Source organism: Astatotilapia calliptera, chromosome 12, assembly GCF_900246225.1.
Source record: "Astatotilapia calliptera chromosome 12, fAstCal1.2, whole genome shotgun sequence".
Classification (NCBI taxonomy): Eukaryota; Metazoa; Chordata; class Actinopteri; order Cichliformes; family Cichlidae; genus Astatotilapia; species Astatotilapia calliptera.
Window position 1 is genome coordinate 30,548,252 of NC_039313.1, and position 18,784 is coordinate 30,567,035.

The following is an 18,784-nucleotide window of genomic DNA, read 5'->3' on the forward strand; positions in this document are numbered from 1 at the left end:
TGTGGGATTTCACAAGCTTCTTCCTGATGTTGTTATCACTTGGTATAGCTACATCTATCACTATAGCCTTCTTCCTTTACTCGCCTACCAAGGTTGTTTAACCAGTTTGTCCTTCTGTATCTGGAAGACCAATGCGATCTTAGGTTGGTCATTCTCCACCACAAAATAGGCATATCCTATTTTGACCTTGGGACTTTCAGTCGATACTTGCCACAGATGCTCCCGTGTACTATGCCAGCCATTTTGCCCTACCTGTTAGCATCTGCTGTTATGCACTGGACCATCTCAGGGGCATTCTCAATATCAATTTCTTTTGTCTGCCAGCAGTAAATACTGTGCAGGGGCCTATTCTTCCATGATGGTTCATCTTCTGGCTACTCTTCTTTCTCAGGTTTCTTCTGCCTGAGGTATTCACTATATTCACTATATTCACAGGACATTTCATCCCTGATAGTGGTTCTCATTCTCACTCACTACCGAGGTAATCACCTCACTCCTCTCACTTCCTTTTTCCCCTGTCCTTTCAGATAACAATTAAGTCTGAGCAGGAAATAAAACCAATAATATAAAGACTAAAATTCATCACTTAAATAACAAAGAGTTCCACATGGGAACCATAACTCAATAATATCACAACAACCAAAATGTACAATGTACAGGAATGATAAAATCAAAACAGGGATCAGAAAATTTCCATAAAGAAACACAAGGATCTCCCAGGAACATGAGAAAAAGAGTAATGTCACACTGTGTGACAGGTTGGAAGCACAATACTTTATTTTTAGTTAATGTAATTTTATGTTAGTTACAGTATTGGATATAAACCCATAAAAAGTTATTATATTACGTGGATTTTATGACTGCGAGTGAGACCCCAGAGATATGCAAAAATTTGGTCCTGTGTTATTCTTGTAAGATGACAGCATTTCTGCAGACTCCAAAGGCTACCAATGCAAATGCGTCATGGTTGCAGGCTAATGCAAAGAAGAAAGGGAAAAACTGCATAAAGTCTTAGATGAACTAGGAAAACATATTGAATGGATAAAGCAAAGAAGCTTATGTTTGCTAAAGAAAGAGGAGAAAAAAGCATAAAACCTCCCTGGTACACTGAATAAAGAAAAACACGTCATAACAAAAATAAATAAAAAATCAAAATAAACCTTAAAAGTTGACTTTTTGCATATTGAATGCCAGATGAGGTAAAGTCTACCACCTGAAGCGGGTGAGAGCAACTGTGCGACCTCACTTTGTTTTACACAATTTCAGATATCAGCTTTTAGGAGCAGTTTTAATATTAGTGAAAGAGGAGGGGGAGAAGAAGACAACATTGCAAACTTTGCACAATGCAAAATATTCAAAAGAGGCTTTGCAAATGTTTTGAGGTTGGAAATGTGTTTGTTAGATCACAAAATGTGTTTTTCTTGCACATTACAATTCACAGGTAATTCACAGCCAAGTGTTGGCTGGCCTAACGCTTTCTTTCATCACCCAACAATACATAAACTCAAAAACTAATCTTCCAAAAACTGTATTAAGTTAAAGAGGAAACTGTTTCATAGTCATTACACGTGTTTTGGTGATTTGGGGGTTATGTTACTGAGTTTGAGCTGAGGTGCTAGGAAAGCCACGTTGGATGATTCCCAGTTAATACAGACTTACAGGGTTTTTTTAAACTCAGGAACTTGGACACAGTTTATTCAGTGAAGACTGAATCTTAAAGAATCATTGATTTGTTCATGAGGCAGGCTGACACTGACCTTAAACCTCTGATCACTGACTGGGATCAACAGTGCTCATCATTTATGCCATGGCATACTGCTTGTGCTGCACTGTGCTGCATTTTCCCCCCCTGCCATTTTACTCTGGGCAGATTATTGCTTCTTCTCGGCTGTTCAACAATATAGAATCAAAAATATGTTGCTCAAAAATTGGAGCCTCTTTTTCATGAGATAAAGTAAGTGCTAAAAGATAAAACTGGTCGTCCTCGTACTCTGTACAGTCATTAACACCCATGAAAACCACCAACAGAATGATGTTAAACTTCCAATGATTGCTATACTACATCAAAGACCTCTGTGTCATGGAGCTTCATTTGCAATAATGTGTAGTTACTTTCCTCGTGCTTCTATCATCCTAAGCAGCTCTCACCAGGCTCTTATACCAAGGCTGCTGGCCTTCCAGGAACCTGAAACTGTCAACTGATAAAGTCTTAAAAACTGACATCATGAAACCACAAAACCTAAATCCTGTTACAGAGGCTGAGTGGTCTGGTTTTAAGTTCCTTTTGGAGCTTGTTGCTTCCAGACAGGTAAAAAGATTTAGATTGGGATAAGCCTCTTTAAAAAAAAAAATCGTTTCTTTTATCTCTTGATTCTTGGTCATTTGGAAGGCACCTTCCAAGCAGTCACACTTTCTTTCGCTTTCATGGGAAAACACATCATTCTAAAGATTGTGACTGCCAGTTCTCCAAATCTGATCAGCAGCTGTAGTATGCATTTGCACACTGGCACATTTCCTGACAGGACTTTAATCAGGCAGTGATGAAGGAAACGCTTGATGAAGTGTCACTTGGCTGTGATTTGATTTGTTTTCTCTTGAAACATAAGGGAGGGGGAAGCCTCTTACTGCATTTAATTTGTTTTTCCAGCACGTCTATGGCAGCCATGACAAGAGGCATTGTTATTTCACTTTTTATGTCTTTCTTTATGGAAGCTAAACATACCTGTCTCATTGTCTATGAACTTGAGATGTCTTGAACTGCTTAAGAAATATTCACCAGCACTTTTGATAAAAACTCAAGAATTCATGCAGCTGACATTTTGTGCAAACATGAAATAGAGAAATAGAGAACAAGAAGAATTTTACTCTTTTTTTTTTACCTGGAATTGCCCTGATTATTTTAGGTTTTACACTGTACCACACCTTCCACTTAAGATTCAAACATCATCCTGTTGCTGACATAAATAAATTGGTATATACCATTAATGGTTCACAAAGAGAGACACCTGCAAGATTGAAATTACATTTTTTTTTTAGATTTAAAGAGGTTCATAATCTTACTGACTCACTTTTATACCACCCCCAAAACAAACAAACAAACAAACAAACAAACAAACAAACAAACAAACAAACAAACAAACAAACAAACAAACAAACAAACAAACAAACAAACAAACAAACAAACAAACAAACAAACAAACAAACAAACAAACACAAATCAATAAAAAACAAAAAACCAACATGCTTTAAAATAATAGTGACAAATAACCCTGTTTTAAAACACTGGTGATATGTTCTAACAATCTAATGCATTAACATGATGTGGCATGTGCCTAAAGCAGTTTTTTATTTATATAGAAATCAGCAATATTACTTATGATTTTATCTGGCTTGTAACATTTTTTGTCTCTGTTTTTGGCTGTTAAAAGCCCTTTGTCTTATTTACATGACCAGACAACAACACATAATCAAGTGCCCCTGCTGGGCACTTAATGGTGCCCAGCAGGGGACTCCATTGTACTCCAGGGGGACTTCAGTACACATGTGGGTAATGACAGTGTGGCCTGGAGGTGTGTGATTAGGAGGAATGGCCTGCCAGATCTCAACTAGAGTGGTGTTTAGTTATTGCCTAACAATGATTTGTCCATAACAAACACTATATTCAAACATAAGAATATCCACAAGTGCGCGTGGCTGATCGGTTTTGTAATCATTTCAGACTTGTGGCCATATGTCTTTGGTGAAGAGAGGAGGAGAACTTTTCAAATGACCACCACCTGGTGGTGAATTGAATCAGCTGACAAGGGAGGATGCTAGGCAGACCTGGCACACCCAGCTGTACATTGAGGGTGTGTTGGGAGGGTCTAGCAGAGGCCCTGTGTAACACAAGCGAGTTAGTGGACCCTGGCACAGCACACACACTGCTTGTGTTATAGGGTAGTGATGTTTATTTACAGTGAAAAACAGTACCATTCTCATGCTCTACGCTCTTGACAGTTTTCCAGTTGACGAGTCTCCAGCTCAGCTCTCCAGGTCCGGAGATGACTGTATGGGAAAGAGTTGTTGATTAAAGGTTAAGAAGCGAGATAATGACGAGTGAGCAACATTATGGCTTCATGCTGAAAATTAAATTACTCCAGTGTTGTTGGAGAAATATAGAGAAGGTCAGAAGGAATTTCACTGAGTCTTAGAGGCTCTAGAGAAAACATATGACTGGGTGCCAAGACAGGAGCTGTGGGACTGTAGGATGAAGTCATGAGTGACAGAGAAGTATGTGTGGGTGGTAAAGACATGTATGAGGACAGTGAGACAATAGTGAGGTATATAGTTGGAGTGACAGGTGGGTTCAAGGTAGGAGTGAGGTTAAATCAAGGTTCTGCCATGAGCCCCTTCTTGTTTGCAGTGGTGATGGACAGGTTGACAGATGAGGTGAGGCAGGAGTCTCTGTGGACTATCATCTTTGCAGACTGCTTTGTGATTGCGAGTGAGAACAGGGATGTAGGAGTATGCTATGGAGGAAATCAGAAGCAAGACAGAACACATGTGTGACTGAAAAGGAGGTGGGCATGGAGATGCAAGGAGTAAAGGGAATGAAGGTGGATGGATTTAAATACCTGTGGTCAACCATCCAAACAAACAGAGTGTATAACGAAGTGCAGGCAGAGTGGAAATAAATTCCAGAAGTGCTTTATAATAGAAAGGTAGCAGCAAGTGTTAGAAGGGAAGATTTTTAAAATGGCCTGCTATGAGACCTGCTCTGATGTATGGTTTGGAGATGGTGGGCACTGACACCAAAAGACAGGAGACAGAGCCGGAGGTAGTAGAGCTGAAAACGCTAAGATCTTTAGTGCGACTGACCAGAATGGGGTCAGGATTAGAAATGAGGAGGGATAGCTCAGGTTGAGCAGTTTGGAGACAAAGTTAGAGAGGCAAGCCTGTGATGGTTTGGACACATGCAGAGGAGGGATAATGGATGTATTGGACAAAGGATGTTAAAGGTGGAGCTCCCAGGCAGGAGTAAAGGAGGAAGACGACAGAGGAGATTAGTGAATTTAGTGAAGGAGGACATGCCTCTGCACTGTTGGTGTGTGGTTTGTATTAAGCTGAATGAACACATCTGTATGGTACCTGGATATAATATTATTCTTGCCATGTATGTAATGTAGACCATCAGTATTGTCTTTGTCATTATCTGTACTTTTCTGTTTATAAATTGTACCACAGCTGTATGTTTAGCATATTTAAAACAACACAATATCTAAAGTAATGGGAGTGAGGTCACTTATACAATTGTCATTCATTGGCTCTGCCTTGGCTTTACTATTTGATGTAGTCTCACTAGTCTCATCAGCCTTTCAGCAAATAGCTCTGTTAACTTGGTTTCACACTACCAGTGTGGCACTAAACTCCAGAACGACAAGGTTAACGTTTTGCTGATGACCATAATGGAGCATTAAGCACCAGAAGAACCAGAGGAGCTTTAAGAGTTGATGAAGACTGAAACAGACCTAAAGACTGTGTTTGTTCTACGTTATTATGAAGAAAAACAAGACAAAACTGATAATAATCCCCAGAGATATTTCCATTTGTCCACATGGTGGGAATTTGTGTATCATGCAACTTACTGAACCGATGTGAGGGACAGTAAATTCAATTAAAAATGTAAAAATCTTAAATTAAAAAAATTCAAATATATCTCTATAATGTATCTCCATACAGGACAATTGTCTCTGCCGCAACCTATGAGATGGGTGTACTTTGCATTCAAATCTGCCTACAGTGCAGCCTTTCGTCAAACCACACCACGAGCAGTTGTGACAGGTGATAAGTGTATCAGCTCTCCCCTTCTCTCTCTTAGCATTTGATGGAGTGAAGTTCAGCGCACTAGCGGGTAATATACAACACAATGACCATGTTTCTGAAATGTTTGTGTCAGACACTTTCCTCACCTAGCACCACATCAGTAATGGCCGCGTCATGTCACAGAGTGGTTTGGGGAGGCTGGGAGCAGGTGAGGAGCAGCAGAGGGTGTAAATGGAGCTCTAATGTGGTAAAGTGAGTGAGTTGCTGTGTTAGAGTCAAACAGACCACTTGCCTTGTGTGAAAAGGTATTGCCGACTATAAGGAACAGGAGAGGTGTTTCTCTTCTGAATCATTGCACAGCTTTTTTTTTTTTTCCATTTTGTTACTTTGCTGTTATTATTTTAAAGTTTGTGGCTCATGCGAGACTGTCTGCACTGCTGGTGTCAGCAAGCTATGGAGCAGAATGGAAATGTCCTACTTAATCCATTATGTGCAGTGGCCTTGTTATTTTTCTTTTCTCTTTTCTGTTGCTGTGACTGCTTTGTTTGCGTGAGATATGTTGTTTATTTCTTTAGGAATAAAAGAAAGAAAAAAAACATGTCGATACCAACTAAAACCCATAACCTGTATATAAAAGATGGTAAAATTTGGTCAAGGTATTTTTGGTCAATTATAGATCTTTTGTACAGGGCTGTAAATATGCGTGTCCTCCTTATTTCTGCTGTAAATTTGGGCATTTTATGCAAAGACTGTGTAAAAGATGCATCTGCTCTGAGAAGTAAAGATGACATTCAGTTTCACCAACATTGTAATGGCAAAAACTCTCGGCTCGAGTCTTCAAGATGGGTCATCACAGAGTCTACATCAAATTTTATAACCATGACATTATACTACAAAAAATGCGATTAAATTAGCTATGATTACTTACATCATTTGGAACAGTCACTCAAAGCTAGACTGAGCACACAGTGTTTTTCATATGCTTTTAATGGCAGAGTTGGGTGTCACAGCAATGCCATATGTGACACAGATAATAAGCAGAGGCAGAAGATGACCCAAAATGACTGACAGCATATAAAATGATTACCCTCAGAAGTTGTTTTTGTGTCAAAATTGCAAGAATTGGAAAAGCAATGAGTGGAAAATATTAGCTGCATATTAGTGTGTAACTGGCTATTAGTGCCATCATGCTGGTCAGTGCCATGGCCTTTATGAAGGTGTTGGATGCTTTTGCACTGAACTTGCAGTAATAAATGTTTGTGGTAAGGTGACACCCCTCCGAGTCACAGTGTGTTCACAACTTTTTAATGAATATTCCAAATGTTTGTCAGGCACTGCAGTTGGCATGCGTTCAGAGTTTTAGTTTGGGAAGCAGTGACAGCTGATAGCAGAGGAGACAGATGACCTGCATCACATTATATCTCTTGTGATCCTTTATGGCCAATCAATAATACTGATTAAATTCTGTATTGTATAACCATTTTTTTTAAAAGCAAGTCTCTGGCTGATGAAATGGCAGGTCACTGCTCATATGAATTCTTGCATTATTGCAGCATCTGGCTTATTTTCTACTATATCCTCAGAATAACAGTGCTCTTAACTTGCTACTGTAATTCTTTTTACGCTAATGTAAAATGTGTCAATGTGTGTACCTTAAGATCAAATTTTATGTTGTTTGTGTTTAAACTGTCATTGTATGAAGTATGCTTCGTGTTCCCAAAGACATCCATCAATGATAATGTGTGTTCTTTTTTTCAGAGTAGATCTCTTAGAGAAAAGATAAACAATAACAATGAAAGTTACAATGCTACTATGGAGGAGAGGACCTGCATACATGAAACTCAAGAGGAACTTAAACAAAAAACCCTTTAACCTTCTAGGACCTGGCGTCCACATATGTGGACATCGCATTTTGGGTTATTTAGACCAAAATTGTCACGGGTTGCTTAGAGGATCCACTCGCAGGACTCCTGGGTAGCGTTCAAACAGAGATTGTTTATTACAGATCTTCCCCAAGTGTATGTACAGACAGTGCGAGATTAGTGCTATATACAAGGCGTGAGGGGCAGGGGTCCAGGGCTCCAGGGAAAACGGGGAAGTCACACACGCGCTCAGAACAGCCTCTCTCCACTCCGCTAGCAACCTGTCACTCCTTCCACACTCCACACGGGGAAACAGGGAATCTAGGAACAAAGGAACACGTTAAGTCTCTGAGACAGAGGCACGGGAAACTTGAGCTAGGTGTGTACTGACAAGAGCCTTCACAACAATCCAGCGTTGAACAGCTGATCTCCTCCTTCTAATATATCAGCTGGCCTGATGAGGCCCAGGTGTGCACGATCCGGGAAGGCGTGGACCGAGGGCGTGAACCCGCCATGAGTTCCGTCCCGGCAAAACAGGGGAGAGGGAGAGAGAGAGGAAAAAGAGAAGAGAAGGGGGGCTAGGAGTGAAGAGATGCTGATCAGCGCCTTGCCGATCCCGCAGGTCGTGACAAAAATACTCCATTTTGCTCTACAAGGGCCTGATATCCACTTACGAGTACATTATACTGCTACTGGTCTACTGAAATTTTAAACGAATATCCTCATATGTGGCTCTCATTTTTCTTAGAAACAAAAAATCAGGTAAAAAAAATCTGGTAATTCTTTGTTTTTACATTCATCGGGCCCCAATATGCCCAAATATCAAAGAAAAATTAAAAATGCATGCCGTGGAAGAGTTCGGGTCTTAGGAAGTTAATGTTTGCTTTTGAAAACCAGAAATACACAAATTCCAAGCCTGAAACAAAAATGTGGTCACTTGATGAGAAACAGGTGAGGAAGAAGGCACAATCAGGAGGTAAAACAAGACACAAGAGAAAAGCAAAGTAAGCTAGACAAAAAAAAAGATGCAGAGACAAGCACATAGATGAGACAAAGGGGTCACAGACAAGAAAACAGTGGGGAGGCAGGATATCAAAATATCACCAGAAGTCAGAAACATTACCAACCTTTGGACTATTACACATACGTGTATATCTCTACAGCTATAGTGCAGGTTACAGTACTAGCAAACAAAGATGTCGTTCTAATCCAAAACCTTTTTTTCCAGTTAGACACCAATGAGAAACATTTTAGGTTGTTAATCTTTTATCCTACTTTTCCAGAGTGTCAGAACAGCGATCAGGGGCTGATTGCTTGTTGAGAAGATAGATCATTGGATTAAATCACCCATCCTTTTTTTTATCTGTTATCCATCTTTGGGTAACGGCTGGTCATACTTTATATGGTGGCCCTATATGGAGCGGAATGCTGGTCAGCCACCAAGAAACACGAGCAGATCCTCAGTGCTATGGAGATGAAGATGCTCAGGTGGATGGTGGGCTTAACCTGTATGGATCGCGTGACGAGTGAAGGTGTTCGAAAATGACTCCAAGTTGCCCCAGTCGAAACGAAGATGAGGGAAGCGTGTCTACGGTGGTATGGACACATCATGCGCAGTGAGAAGAAATCGGTGTCAAGAACACCCCTCCAACTCGACCCTGCAGGCTGCCGACCATGAGGAAGGCCGAAGAAGCAGTGGATGGATGCAATCACTGGAGAAATGAATGCAGTGGATCTAGCCCCAGAGGACTCCCAAGACCTATCCAAATGGAGAACACAGTGCCATGCAGCGGACCTCGTGCTGGGAGGATGCTAGGAAAGAGAGAGATCCCTCTTTGGGTAACAGGGGCCAGTTACATCCAATAAGAATCATTATATAAACTTTCATGCATGTCTGGACTGTGGGAGTAAATTCGAGTAATGCAGAACAGAACGTCCAGACCACCACATCAAAACCAGGAAATTCAAACAGACCTTTTTTATAGGCAACTTGACAGTATTTTCCACATTACCAGGCTGGACAGGAGAATTTATGTTAAAATTTAAATTGTGGTGGGAAAATGGAAAGCAGCAAAAATTTTGAATTAATGACAAGAAACTGTGAGATTTCATTGAAATGAAGTTGGAAATATCAAAAATCCTCATTGCACTGAAAAAAAGACTCATTGAATCATGGATAGGAAATATATCCTGTGAAGCCAGTGCCTGGGTGTCTATAAACTACAAAAACACACCATGATTCGTGAGTTGAGAAGAAAAAAAAGAATGCCAAGCTCTTTTATCGTTAAGAGGAATACGCAATCACATAGTATTATCGCATTAAAAAGCAATCACAACAGAAGAAAACAGGAAGATGAAAAGTGCTTAATTACTTGGGATAATCCACTGATGAAGACAAGCAATCAGACTTCAATGGGAATATTGAAAAGTAAATGAAACAAGAAGAAGAAAGGAAATAAAAAGAAATTTAAAATATCCAAAAAGAGCTGCTAATAACACTGGAACTGTCATGGCCCCTATGCTCCCAGTGCTGCTAGATTATATTTTACCTGCTCCTTTTCTCCTTCTCTCTGTATGTGTGGATGCTTTTCATGATGCTACGTCCTCTCTTCTCCAGTGATCTGAACTTGTTCCCTCTCCACCAGCATGAAGTAACCTCTAATGCTTCAGTTACACCTTGAGGAGTAGTGAGGAGAAAGAAACAAATGCATCTACAAGGAAATGTATTTTCACAGCACATAATTTGTAGTGTTGTGCCTAGGGATCAACAGATTTATAGCATGTCAAAGTTACATCTGGAGATGCAACATCACATACTCTCACCCTTTAGCCCATGAATCAAATTATAATATGTAGGGTAATTTTATTGCAATGTGTTGTAGAATTATGTAAAGCTCCATTAAAAAAAATATAAGCATGAAACATGCATACTGCGTTGTGTTGTGTAATACTGTACAGGTAATACTATAGTGTAATTCATTTTGAATCAATTTAGAATCTTAAATGAATAAATACCTCTTGTATTTCATAGATCTATAAGATAAAACTGTAGATATTTGTGTCATACCAGCTGAGGTAACTGACTTCCTTTAAAACTGATACTGTGAAACCAAGGATATTTCATCTGGAAGCTTTGGTTCCTATTTCTTCCATCTACAGATGCGAGGAAAAGATGCAAGTAAAGGAAGCGAGGAAACATACTAGCTTTCTTTGTGAAGATCCCTGGAGGCACAGACACTCTGGTTCCCTCCGGATACTTTGCTGGCACACACCTTCAGCTCTCTGCAGCTCCAACACAGCTTGTTGTGTCAGCTGTTGAGTTAGATAAATGTGTTCAGACTCCCCTCTTGTGTTTTTTGCACTTGTTTTGATCCTCAGTGTGCCAGCTAGCTTTCTCTGTGCTTTAGACTCCTTTGTGTGTGCTGGCCAGCTCCCCGTTACCGCTACTCACCTGCAGACCGAACTCCTAGCTTTCTAGCTAATCCCTTCCTGCCATTCTCCGCTGTCATTTCAACCATCAGTCACCTCTCACATCTCTGCTTGTCAAAGATACTCCGGTGCACATTCAATCCTTGTGTAATAATAAATGCTTTAAACTTAGTCTCTGTGTTTGTTATATTGCGTTTAAGTCCGCAAGTTCTTGATCAAACATTAACAAAGTTGAGTTTGAAAAAAAAGAAAAAGAGGGATCACTGCTAATATGTTCAAAAACTCAATGACAAATACCAGGCTAACAGACGATATGACCTTCCTTTGCTCTGACACCAGCCCCATTTACACGTGACTACACGTGTGACAGCTACAGGTATTACTATATTACAGGGCTCATTCAATGCGAGGTATAATATGAAAATAATTTCTGATTAAATAAAAGAAAGTTTAAAAAAAAAAAAAAAACTTAACCTACAAACTTGATCCTGATACTAAAAAAATATTAAAAACCTGTGAAAAAAAAAAAAAGACATGAAAGTCTTCACTTTAAAGATCGAACTGGATTTCTTTTTCAACACACACGCACCAACATACTCACGAGCCAGTGACACGGTTTAATAAACCAGCCTGTCACCTGCAAAATTGATCACTGAGACCTCCTTCCTTTGTTTTGTTTGGTATTAAAGAGTATGACAGCTGTCCCATGGGTACTTGGTATTCAGTCAAGCTGTGGGAATTGAAATGGCAATTTCACCTCTAAATGAAACCCACACTGTCCCAAAAAATTGAGCTGTTTGTCACTACAAAACAATAAAGCTGCCAAAGAAGAAAAGCAGGTTCCCACCTCTTCTTCCCCTCTGTAATTATGTATATTTTTTAACTCCCCGAGAACAGAAAAACATTACTTATGTGTTTAATTTTCATAGAGATCAATTTCCTGCCCATCGCTCTGAAATTTGAAACCTCCTCTATGGCATACATTATGCACCAAAGACAAAAAAACCTCAAGAAAGTTCTGACTTTTATTTTGTGGAATTTATGGCAATGGCAGGTCTTGTAACAGTTTCTTAAAAAGGCTCATTAAAAACACAGTGTCTGCTAAGCGTTTCATTTTTTAAATCAAATTCTTTCAACAAAAGCAGCACAGACAACACAGGCCATTTCTAAATCTTCTCCCTTGAAGAGTCCTTATGAAAGCCGAGTAATCATACTCCCTTTTAAGATTTTCTTTTTCTTTTTTTAACCATTTGTACATATCTTAAGGACAAAATCATTAAATACAGCTAAGCAGTTGATCTCCCTGGCTGCACAGTTTAAATACCCCATGGTACCTTTATGTAGGCGGTTGTGTTGATTGAGCCCATTGAGCCCTCGCCTGAAGTTCACCCTTAAGAAATTGAGAAAAATCTCTTTTTACACTCTTGTCTCATTTGCACACCAAAGCACTCTTAATTTCCACAGATGAAAAGGATGTAGCGTCTGAAGAGGTGAAAATGGTTTTCGAGGAAGTTTTTGAGGATTTTCTCAGCTGGTCTCACATTGTGCATCTGAAGGTGGATGAAGATCTTTTAATAGCAGGCAGACAGGAATTTTCAGATCACAAGACTCTTAAAGTGAGATAACTGATTGAGCAGAAGCAAATCAATTTCCCTCCTGTGAAAAAACTATTCACACAGACTGCCATCTTGCTTGTTGTCAATACAATCCTTTTTGTTATAGAGAAAAAGGACCTCCTATTATTCTACGCTTGCTTTTAGTTTTTTTGAGACAAGAAAGAATATGTGTGCAAGTTTGGTGGCAATCATAACCAGCGGGCAGCAGTGCACAGCATGCTCTGTACGAAGATAGAACAATAACAAAGGCCAAAAAACAAAACGCCACACCATGAAATTCTAATGAAAGAACAAGTGAGGGAAGAAAATGGTTTCAGATGTGTGTCAAATACAATAAGGTCACATTATGCTTATAGCTACTTGAGTCATCATACAGAAATAGATGCAACAACCCGATCAAATTATCTATAACAGAAAATGACAAGAAGGTACATTGCAAAAGGGAAAAGATGAACACCATCTCACTTAGAATGCAACAGAAAAGGAAAACTTTTTTCTTTTTTCTTATTCGGTATGATTCATCAATGTGATGAATCAAGAAGTGTCATGTTAAGAATATCCTTAGATAACATCCGTGACAAAAGACTTTGCAAGAAGAATTGTGGTGAAAAGGTTTGACTTCAGGATGTGTAATAACACTTAATTTGCAGGCCATAGCAGTAAGATAGATTATTTGAAGATGACACGGCCTGTCATACATCCATGCCTGTTATTCATGCATTAATATGATCAAGTATAAAAGATTAACTCCACATTTTGGGAAAGGTGCATATTTACTTTCTTTCCTAGAGTTACTGCTAGAAGGATGCTGATTACAACTTGGTTCACATTTTTTTTATTTGGTCATGGTTACTTTTAACACCTCTGAAGATTGTATTGGATTAAGATGAAAATTAATTAATAAATTAAAATCGATTCAGTTTTACTTATATAGCACCAAATCACAACAACAGTTTCCACAAGGCACTTCATATGGTAAGGTAAAGACCCCAGAATAAAACTGATAAAACCCCACATAACAAACTGGTGTTTGTCATCTTGATTCATGCATAGATGAAGATGGGTGTCATCCTCATAGCAATGAAAATGCTATGCCTTCTAATGATACTGCCTAAGGGAAGGTTGTTATAAATAGAAATGGTCCTTGCTTGGAACCATGTGGAACTCCATAATTAACCTTAGTGTGTGATGTGTGCATGAGGGTTCCCAAATTACATGAACAAATTGGAGTCTACTAGATAGGACCTGCTGTGATTTTGACCCTGTATGGATATGTCCTGCCATGTCTCTTAAGTGCTCCCCTTTTTGGTTTTCTTTCTTACAAAGGTAATAGTGGCTTGTCCCTGTGTTTTAGTTTAATTAGTAATACAAATATTAATAAAATCATTTAATTTACTTTCTCACATGCCCTGGACTTTTTAGGGGAATGTAACAAACCAAAATAGAGCCATTTGTCTGTCAGTCTGCCCCAGGGCAGATGTGGCTACAACTGTAGCTTGCCTCCACCAGTGTGTGAATGGGTGGATGACTGGGTGTGTAAAGCACTTTGGGGTCCCTAGGCGGGACTAGTAAAAAGCGCTATACAAATACAGGCCATTTACCATTTACCATTTATCATTTGACAACCAGACCTGACAACCAGATGGAGTGCTACATCACTATTTTAACATGTACAATATACTTATTCACATGGATTGCTAATTGTTGGCTGTCTGTCTGCATTTGGAAATTAGATGGCAATACTTTGTAAAGCTTTTCAAAATCCGAGAGTGATTGCAGTCCGTCTAAGGTTGAGTGTAACTGTTTGAAGACATGTTACCTGTGCAGTTGTCTTGTGATTGAAAGTTGTTGTCCAGTTGAGGGTATTGCAGACTTCATCTCTGAATGACAAGAAGTTGGTTGTCACAACTTCTTGCAATCAGAATCAGAATAATTAATCCCTTAATCCCTATGGAAATTATGTGGTTACAGTTGCTCCAAGACAATATGAACAGTAACAGACTGAACTAAATTAAATAATACAATATATTAAAAAGGTACAAAATCATAAGAAAATAAGAAATAGCTCTAATATTTACAAATAGCTCAAATATAAATATCCAGAATATTAGATTAATTAATTGATTTTCTCTGCAAACTGTAAAACTTTGTTATTTTCACTGTAGAGGATGTGCAAAAAGGGTGAAACTATTGCATTGTGTACTGGTGCATTAGATGGAGGAGTTGTACAGGCAGGAATCATTTTCTGTGTTGTCCAATGGTGCATTTGGATAATCTCAGTCACTCACTGAATGGTGACTGGCCAGCATGTCATGGAGAGGGTGGGAGGTTATTTCACGCATTGTCCTTTTCTTGGACAAGGGAGTCCAGCTCCATCCACACAACATTACTGGCCTCACCGATCATTTTATTGAGTCTGTTGGCATCTGCCTGCTGCCCCAGCATGCAACAGCACAGAGGATGGCACTGGCCACAGCAGACTCATAGAAAATCCTGAGCACTGTCTGACAGATGTTAAAAGACCTCAGCCACCACACAAAATACAAATGACTCTGGCCCTTCCTGTAGAGTGTAGTGGTGTTATTTAACCCAGGCCAGTTTATTGTCTATGTGTACTCTGAGGTATTTATAGTCCTCCACAATGTCCACATCAATCCCCTGGATTGAAACAGGGGTTACTGTTTTTTTTGGTCCTCCTAAAGTCCACAATCAATTATTTGGTCTTTTTCATGTTGAGCTGCAGATGATTCTGCTCACACCACATGACAAAGGAGTCCACCAGGACTCTGTCTTATCACCCTCACTTATGCATTAAACCACCACAGAGCCATCAGAAAGCTTCTACAGGGAGTGCAGAATTATTAGGCAAGTTGTATTTTTGAGGAATAATGTCATTATTGAACAACAACCATGTTCTCAATGAACCCAAAAGAGTCATTAATATCAAAGCTGAATGTTTTTGGAAGTAGTTTTTAGTTTGTTTTTAGTTTTAGCTATTTTAGGGGGATATCTGTGTGTGCAGGTGACTATTACTGTGCATAATTATTAGGCAACTTAACAAAAAACAAATATATACCCATTTCAATTATTTATTTTTACCAGTGAAACCAATATAACATCTCCACATTCACAAATATACATTTCTGACATTCAAAAACAAAACAAAAACAAATCAGCGACCAATATAGCCACCTTTCTTTGCAAGGACACTCAAAAGCCTGCCATCCATGGATTCTGTCAGTGTTTTGATCTGTTCACCATCAACATTGCATGCAGCAGCAACCACAGCCTCCCAGACACTGTTCAGAGAGGTGTACTGTTTTCCCTCCTTGTAAATCTCACATTTGATGATGGACCACAGGTTCTCAATGGGGTTCAGATCAGGTGAACAAGGTGGCCATGTCATTAGTTTTTCTTCTTTTATACCCTTTCTTGCCAGCCACGCTGTGGAGTACTTGGACGCGTGTGATGGAGCATTGTCCTGCATGGAAATCATGTTTTTCTTGAAGGATGCAGACTTCTTCCTGTACCACTGCTTGAAGAAGGTGTCTTCCAGAAACTGGCAGTAGGACTGGGAGTTGAGCTTGACTCCATCCTCAACCCGAAAAGGCCCCACAAGCTCATCTTTGATGATACCAGCCCAAACCAGTACTCCACCTCCACCTTGCTGGCGTCTGAGTCGGACTGGAGCTCTCTGCCCTTTACCAATCCAGCCACGGGCCCATCCATCTGGCCCATCAAGACTCACTCTCATTTCATCAGTCCATAAAACCTTAGAAAAACCAGTCTTGAGATATTTCTTGGCCCAGTCTTGACGTTTCAGCTTGTGTGTCTTGTTCAGTGGTGGTCGTCTTTCAGCCTTTCTTACCTTGGCCATGTCTCTGAGTATTGCACACCTTGTGCTTTTGGGCACTCCAGTGATGTTGCAGCTCTGAAATATGGCCAAACTGGTGGCAAGTGGCATCTTGGCAGCTGCACGCTTGACTTTTCTCAGTTCATGGGCAGTTATTTTGCGCCTTGGTTTTTCCACATGCTTCTTGCGACCCTGTTGACTATTTTGAATGAAACGCTTGATTGTTCGATGATCACGCTTCAGAAGCTTTGCAATTTTGAGACTGCTGCATCCCTCTGCAAGATATCTCACTATTTTTTACTTTTTTGAGCCTGTCAAGTCCTTCTTTTGACCCATTTTGCCAAAGGAAAGGACGTTGCCTAATAATTATGCACACCTGATATAGGGTGTTGATGTCATTAGACCACACCCCTTCTCATTACAGAGATGCACATCACCTAATATGCTTAATTGGTAGTAGGCTTTCGAGCCTATACAGCTTGGAGTTAGACAACATGCATGAAGAGGATGATGTGGACAAAATACTCATTTGCCTAATAATTCTGCACTCCCCGTATTAAAGCCATAAAGCCTTTGAATGAAAACAAATGCTGTTGTGACAGTGATGTACACTGTCTTGGCGGTATATGTATGATTTCTATACATTTTACATCAGACAAAAACTTTGGTTGTAAGATTCAGATAATTATTTATTAAAAGCTAGACATTTTAAAGGAGAATAAGAAAGAAAAGTATTTGTTTGTGCCCCCCTTTCCCTGTTAATGCCCTACCTGGCCCCCTGGCAAAACTTTGCTAGACCCACCCCTGCACAGTTACTGTCAGGATCTGGAGACTCGACTGGAAAGTGCTATCAGGCACCTGAGTTCCTTGGTCTCCACCCCTGGGCGGAGCCATCTCCCTGCTGCAGTCCTGCACACCTGAGACTGATTCGGGGCAATCAGGTTGAGGATTTAAGGCCCCCCTCAGACTCTCCTTCACTGCCAGTTTGTCAACGACCTCATGTTGGTATTGACTCTACGGCTTTTTGCGCTATTGCCACTTTTTCATTGTTAACGTTGGTTTCATGTGCTTCAGATTTCCTGGACCTTCGTTGTCATCACCCTCAACCCCAGCTCGCCTTGGATGATCTTCATATTCATGAGGAATACAAGGACCCTCTGTGACAAAGTGGCTAGGACAGAATTCATTTGCCATTTGTCACTTGCGTATATTGTTATTCTGTGTTCTGTTATCCTATAGTCTATCATAATGCTTTAATGTAAACACAGCACATGTAACCTTAGCTCTACATACTATCCCGGGTCTGTTTGTGGTAGCATTGGTTATATTTATGTCATCTGTGCAATTGTACTTAAAGCTAAATGTCACTTCATCATTAATTGATTTGAATCTTTCATTTGTTTATGTAGTTTGGTTATACTTACCATTGTGTGTTCCTTTGGACAGGTCCTATGTGTAAAACAGGTATGTGGGAAGGGCCACCCCAGTACTTCCTGATTCTACAGGATATGATGTCACTGATCATGTCAATTGGGTGTAACCAAATGAAGGGGTGTTTATTTTGTGTAAAATTGTTTATTTCATTTAAAATAACCTCATGAGTCAGATTAGGTGAAGAGTGACTTTTCAAACTGTTTCGTTGGGTGAATGAGTTTGTTAAGTGGAAAAATGATTTTATTCCTGTTTCTTTGTCTAGACGGTGTTATTTAGTCTACCCTGTTTTCCCAATGGTAGAGGTTAATGAGATCCAGGTGTGAGTGGAATTCTATATAAAGCAGGTGAGATTTTGACTCACAGCTTCTGATGTTTTTGAGAGAATTGTTGAAAGGCGACGCCAGAAAATAAAGAACACCTAAAAGAAACTTGAACGGTCTGCAGATGCTGTCTTCCTATCACCTTTCATGCTGCTTATGCTATGCTACCTCACCTGCCTGCCCTCCGGCCTCACTCACCACCTTGGACACAGCGGAACTCAGGTCTGCCAGCCTTTCCACTACACCCCTGGACTACCACCGCCTCTCCCTCAAAGCGAGGTTCATGCCGGTCACCAGTAAGCGATATCAGTCAGTTCCACCTCTGCTAGGATACCCCGCACCTGCCGCCTTCCTAACCCTGTTCTCTTTTTTTCCCCAGACGCAACCGCTCCGTTCACCCCCCACTGATCCCCAGCTACTTCGTTAGCAACTCCTTGTCACGAATTCACTTGTTGACTAAATAATAAA

At 40.0% G+C, this 18,784-nt stretch overlaps 1 long non-coding RNA gene across 1 annotated transcript; it reads left to right on the top strand.

Annotated features, from left to right (window-relative positions):
• Positions 1-17,400: 17,400 nt before the first annotated feature.
• Positions 17,401-18,784, top strand: LOC113034188 (uncharacterized). The gene is made up of 3 exons (XR_003274129.1): positions 17,401-18,340; positions 18,441-18,612; positions 18,696-18,784. It is a non-coding gene; the product is annotated as an uncharacterized LOC113034188 (long non-coding RNA).